This window comes from Cherax quadricarinatus, chromosome 8 (genome assembly GCF_038502225.1).
Source record: "Cherax quadricarinatus isolate ZL_2023a chromosome 8, ASM3850222v1, whole genome shotgun sequence".
NCBI classification, from domain to species: domain Eukaryota; kingdom Metazoa; phylum Arthropoda; class Malacostraca; order Decapoda; family Parastacidae; genus Cherax; species Cherax quadricarinatus.
Window position 1 is genome coordinate 47,453,387 of NC_091299.1, and position 7,238 is coordinate 47,460,624.

Here is a 7,238-nt window from a genome sequence, read left to right on the forward strand (position 1 = left end):
TCCAGGTCCCCCAAGCTCACAGAGTTCCCAGAACACAGTGTTGGGGAAGAAATTGAATGTATGGTACACCAAGGCTGATGGAATAACGAATAAGTGGCACGGAAGAGTCAAAGAGGCATTACCGGACATCATAGCTCTCACAGAAACCAAGCTCACAGGAATGATAACAAATGCCATCTTTCCAAGAGTATATCAGAACCTGAGGATAGACAGAGGGAACAGAGGGGGTGGAGGAGTGGCACTGCTCATTAAAAAGCGATGGGATTTTGATGAGCTGGAAAGAGGAGACTGAGGAGAAGCAAGAGACTACATAATAGAAACACTTCGGTCTGGAGGTCCCAAGCTGGTAATTGCAAATGATGTGTAACCCACCACAGAACAGCAGGAGGCCAAGGCAATAATATGATAAGAATAATAAAACGATGGCTAACACACTGGCTGAAATAGTCAGAAGGACTAATGTGAGCAGGGTGAAGCTACTCGCTCCCATCTTGTTTTTCATCCTCAGATCTGACATAGACAAGGATGTCAGCCACAGCACCGTGTCTTCGTTTGCAGATGACACCCGAATCTGCATGACAGTGTCTTCCATTGCAGACACTGCAAGGCTCCAGGCGGACATCAACCAAATCTTTCGATGGGCTGCAGAAAACAATATGAAGTTCAACGATGAGAAATTTCAATTACTCCGATATGGTAAAAACGAGGAAATTAAAACTTCATCAGAGTACAAAACAAATTCCGGCCACAAAAATAGAGTGAAAAACCAACATCAAAGACCTGGGAGAGATCATGTCGGAGGATCTCACCTTCAAAGACCATAACATTGTATCAATCGCAGCTGCTAGAAAAATGACAGGATGGATAATGAGAACCTTCAAAACTAGGGATGCCAAGCTCATGATGACACTCTTCAGGTCGCTTGTTCTATCTAGGCTGGAATATTACTGCACACTAACAGCACCTTTCAAGGCAGGTGAAATTGCTGACCTAGAAAATGTACAGAGAACCTTCACGGCGCGCTTAACGGAGATAAAACGCCTCAATTACTGAACCTGTATTCCCTGGAACGCAGGCGGGAGAGATACATGATTATATACACCTGGAAAATCCTAGAGGGACTAGTACCGAACTTGCACACGAAAATCACTCGCAACGAAAGCAGAAGACTTGGCAGACGATGCAACATCCCCCCAATGAAAAGCAGGGGTGTCACTAGCACGTTAAGAGACAATACAATAAGTGTCAGGGGCCCGAGACTGTTCAACTGCCTCCCAGCATACATAACGGGGATCACCAATAGACCCCTGGCAGTCTTCAAGCTGGCACTGGACAAGCACCTAAAGTCGGCACCTGACCAGCCGGGCTGTGGCTCATACGTTGGATTGCGTGCAGCCAGCAGTAACAGCCTGGTTGATCAGGCTCTGATCCACCAGGAGGCCTGGTCACAGACCGGGCCGCGGGGGCGTTGGCCCCCGGAACTCTCTCCAGGTAAACTCCAGGTAAATGCCAGGTAAACTGTTTATGGTTGACTTCAACCACAAGGAAATCAACTGGAAGAACCTGGAGTCACATAAGGGCCCTGAAACCTGGAGGGCTAAGATGATGGAGGCAGTACTGGAAAACCTCATGTACAAACATGTAAAGGACACTACCAGAGAGAGAGGAGTGGATGAACCAGCAAGATTGGATCTAGTATTCATCTTGAGTAGAGCAGATACTGAGGCCATCACGTATGAAAGACCCCTCGGGGTCAGTGATCATGTGGTTCTGAGCTTCGAATACATAGTAGAGTTACTAGAAGAGAGGGGACTTCACAGGTATGAAGAATTCCTGCATGGGGCTCACTGGGACAGAGAACTGGCAGTAAAGTCAGTAAACGAGATAATGGAATATGTGACAACAATATGCAAGAAAGTGTTCACAGAGGAGACAGAAGGGACTCCAGAAATACAGAGAGGTGGAGAACATCATCAAGTGTGGGACACAATACATACAACCGAGGATGAAGTGAAGAGGCTACTAAGTGAGCTCGATACCTTAAGGTGATGGGGCTGGATGACATCTCTCCATTGGTCCTGAGAGAGAGAGCAGAGGTGCTTTGTGTACCACTAACAACAAGCTTCAACATAGCTGTCGAAACAGGGCGACTATCTGAGGTATGGAAAATAGAAAATGTTGTCCCAATTTTTTAAAAAGGAGACAGACACGAAGCATTAAACTAAAGACCAGTGTCACTGACATGTATAGTATGCAAAGGCATGGAGAAGGCTTCTCAACGACAGTCAGCACAGTTTCAGGGACGGGAAACCCTGTATCACAAACCTACTGGAGTAATATGACAGGGTGACAGCAGTGAGACAAGAGAGAGAGGGGTGGGTAGATTGCCTTTTCTTGGACAGTATGCAGGCGTTTGAGACAGTTCCACACACGAGCTTAGCTGAAAAGCTGGACGACCAGGAAGGGATAAGAGGAAAGTCACTGCAACGCATCAGAGAATACCTGTCAGGAAGACAGTGAGTCATGGTATGTGGTGAGGTGTCAGAGTGGGCGCCTGTTACGAGCGGGGTTCCACAGCGGTCAGTCCTAGGACCGTTGTGCTGTTTCTGGTATTTGTGAATGACATGGTCGAATGAATAGACTAAGAAGTGTCCCTGTTTGCAGATGATGTGAAGTTGATAAGAAGAATTCAATTGGACGAGGACCAGGCAGAACTACAAAGGGATCAGGACAGGCTGCAGGCCTGGTCTAGCAACTGGCTTCCGGAGTTCAACCTCTCCAAGTGTAAAGTTATGAAGATTGGGGAAGGGCAAAGAAGAGATCAGACGGAGTACAGTCTAGGGAGCCAGAGACTACAAACACCACACAAGGAAAAGGATCTTCGGGTGAGTATAACACCGGGCACATCTCCTGAGGCGCACATCAACCAAATAATTGCTGCAGCTGACGGGCGCCTAGCAAACCTAAGAACAGCATTCCAACATCTTAATAAGGAATCATTCAGGACTCTGTACACTGTGTATGTTAGGCTGTATTGGAGTAAGCAATTTGAAACCCACAACTAGCCAAGCACGTAAGGAAACTAGGGGAAGTGCAAAGGTTTGCAACAAGACTTGTTCCGGATCTAAGGGGTATGTCCTACGAGGAGAGGTTATGCGAAATCGACCTGACGACTCTGGAAGACATGAGAGATAGGGGGAATATGATAACGACATATAAAATACTGAGAAGATTTGACAAGGTGGACAGAGACAAGATGTTCCAGGATGGGATACAGCGACAAGGGGTCACAGTTGGAATTTGAAGATTCTGATGAATCACAGGGATGTTAGGAAGTACTTCTTCAGTGACAGAGTTGTCAGGAAGTGGAATATTCCGAGAAATGATGTAGTGGAGGGAGGACTTAAGGAGAAGTATGATAAAGCTCATGGAGCAGGAGTGACCTAGTAGCGACCAGTGAAGACGTGGGGTCACGAACTGTGAATCACCCCCTGCAACCACAACAAGGTGAGTACAACTAGGTAAATACACATACACACACACGCACACTCACACACTCACACATACACACATACATACACCCATATTCGCACACATATAAACACTCACATACATACACACACACACACACACACACACACACACACACACACATACACACACACACACACACACACACACACACACACACACACACACACACACACACACACACACACACACAACACACACCCACCCACACACACATACACACACACACACACACACACACACACACACACACACACACACACACACACACACACACACACACACACACACACGCACAGTGACCAGGAGCTGAGTCTCGACCCCTGCAACCAGAATTAAGTGAGTACACACACACACACAAATCCTGGGTCACAAACCTTCTGGAGTTTTATGACAAAGCAACAGAAGTAAGACATGAGAGAGAGTGGTGGGATGATTGCATTTTCCTTGACTGCAGGAAGGCCTTCGACACAGTTCCTCAAAAGAGATTAGTGCAGAAGCTGGAGGATCAGGCACGTATAACAAGAAGGGAACTGCAGCGAATCAGAGAATACCTGACAGGGAAGCAACAACGAGTCACGGTACGTGAGGTATCACAGTGGGCGCCTGTGACGAGAGGGGTCCCACAGGGGTCAGTACTAGGACCAGTGATATTTTTGGTATATGTGAATGACATGATGGAAGGGATAGACTCTGAAGTGTCCCTGTTCGCCCATGATGTGAAGTTAATGAGGAGAATTAAATCAGATGAGGATCAGGCAGGACTACAAATAGACCTGGACAGGCTAGACACGTGGTCCAGCAACTGGCTTCTCGAATTCAACCTCTCCAAATGAAAAGTCATGAAGACTGGGGAAGGGCAAAGAAGACCGCAGACAACATATAGGCTAGGTGGACAATGACTGCAAATCTCATTCATGGAGAAAGATCTTGGGGTGAGCATAACACCGAGCATGTCTTCGGAAGCACACATCAACCAGATAACTGCTGCAACATATGGGCGCCTGGCAAACCTAAGAATAGTGTTCCGATACCTCATTGAGGAATCGTTCATGACACTGTACACCGTATACGTCAGGCCCTTAATGGAGTATGTAGCACCAGTTTGTTACCCACACCTGGTCAAGCACGCCAAGAAATTAGAGAAAGTGCAAAGGTTTGGAACAAGACTAATCCCAGAGCTATGGGAAATGTCCTACGAAGAAAGGTTAAGGGAAATCGTCGTGACGACATTGGGGGACAGGAGGGTTAGGGAAGACATGATAACCACATAAAATACTGTGAGGAATTGACAAAGTGGACAGACACGTGGTGTTCCAGAAATGGACACAGAAACAAGGAGTGTCAACTGTAAGTTGAAGACTCGGATGAGTCAGAGGGACGTTAGGAAGTATTTCTGGAGTCATAGAGTTGTCAGGAAGTGGAATAGTCCTAGAAGTGAAGTAATGATGGCAGGAACAATACATAGTTTTAAGACGAGGTTTGATAAAGCTCATGGAGCAGGGAGAGAGAGGACCTAGTAACGGTCAGTGAAGAAATGGGGCCAGGAGCTATGAATCGACCTCTGCATCCACAAATTGGTGAGTACAAATAGGCGAGTACATACTCATACCCACAGAGGTCTCATGGTGTAATGGTTAGCACTTTGGACTCTGAATCCAACAATCCGAGTTCGAGTCTCGGTGGGACCTGCCTTCATTTCTTAAGTAGAGGAATCATAATTTTCTTGGAGGAGGGAGACAGTGGACCTTTTAGTAAATAGCGGAGAGGCGGGGCCTGGAGCTATAACTCAACCCATGCAATCACAAATAGGTGAGCATAAACAAATATGTAATTACAAATTTGTACCTACACAAACACACTCACATTCACACACATTCACACAAACACACACACACACATACACACACACACACACACACACACACACACACACACTCACACACACACACACACACACACACACACACACACACACACACATCAACCAGATAAATGCAGCATATGGGCGCCTGGCAAACCTGAGAATAGCGTTCCGTTACCTTAGTAAGGAATCGTTCAAGATACTGTACATTGTGTACGTCAGGCCCATACTGGAGTATGCAGCACCAGTTTCAAACCCAAACCTGGTCAAACACGTCAAGAAACTAGTGAAAGTGCAAAGGTTTGCAACAAGGGTAGTTCCGGAGTTCAGGGGGATGTCCTACGAAGAAAGGTTGAGAGAAATCGGCCTGACGTCGCTGGAGGACAGGAGGGTCAGGGGAGACATGATAACGACCTACAAAATACTGCGTGGAATAGATAAGGTGGGCAGAGACAGGATGTTCCAGAGAGGGAACACAGAAACAAGGGGTCACAATTGGAAGCTGAAGACTCAGACGAGTCACAGGGATGTTAAAAAGAAGAACTTCTTCAGCCGCAGAATTGCCAGGAAATTGAAGTCTAGCAAGTGATGTAGTGGAGGCAGGAACCATACATAGCTGTAAGACGAGGTATGAAAAAGCTCAGAAAGCAGAGAGAGAGAGGACCTAGTAGCGATCAGTGAAGAGGCGGGGCCCAGGAGCTGAGTCTCGACCCCTGCAACCACAATTAGGTGAGTACACACACACACACACAGACACACACACACACACACACACACACACACACACACACACACACACACACACACACACACAAACAAACACACACACACACACACACACATACACACACACACACACACACACACACACACACACACACACACACACACACACACACACACAAACAAACACACACACACACACACACACACAGGAGCTGAGTATCGACCCCTGCAACCACAATTAGGTGAGTACACACACACACACACACACACACACACACACACACACACACACACTCACACACACACACACACACACACACACACACACACACACACACACACACACACACACACACACACACACACACACACACACACACACACACTCCAGTAAACTGGAGAGAGAAAGACGCTCCCTCTACAGAAGACGACGAAGAGTCACTGAGCTCCTCAGGAGTGCTAGAATATCTGATACACGAAAGGAGGCGCTGACCAGGGAAGTGGAAACTATCGAACTTAAGTTAAATGACTCTTACAGGAACCAGGAGAGGCAGGAGGAGCTTAAAGCTATTAGTGAAATTGAAAGAAATTCAAAATATTTCTTTCCATATGCCAAAAACAAGGCAAATACCACATCTGGTATCGGGCCCTTACTCAGACAGGATGGGACTTACACAGATGACAACAAGGAAATGAGTGAAATATTGAAATCCCAGTACGACTCTGTGTTTAGTGAACCACTAATCGGTCTGAGGATCGAAGACCCAAATGATTTCTTCATGAATGAGCCTCAAAACTCCATAAATGTATGAAAGATTTCCGACATTACCCTAACTCCGATAGATTTCGAAAAAGCCATTTACAACATGCCTATGCACTCAGCCCCGGGCCCAGACTCGTGGAACTCTGTTTTCATTAAGAACTGCAAGAAACCCCTCTCGTGATCTTGGACATGGGTGAAATTCCACAGTCACTTAAAACAACGGATATAGGCCCACTCCATAAAGGTGGCAGCAAAGCATTAGCTAAGAACTATAGACCAATAGCTCTGACGCCCCACATCATAAAAATCTTTGAGAGAGTGCTAAGAAGCAGGATTGCAAATCACCTGGATTCC

The 7,238-nt window shown here is 46.5% G+C and overlaps 1 non-coding gene across 1 annotated transcript; it reads left to right on the plus strand.

Annotated features, from left to right (window-relative positions):
- Positions 1–5,150: 5,150 nt before the first annotated feature.
- TRNAQ-CUG (transfer RNA glutamine (anticodon CUG)) lies at positions 5,151–5,222 on the plus strand. The gene has a single exon. It is a non-coding gene; the product is annotated as a tRNA-Gln (tRNA).
- Positions 5,223–7,238: the final 2,016 nt, after the last annotated feature.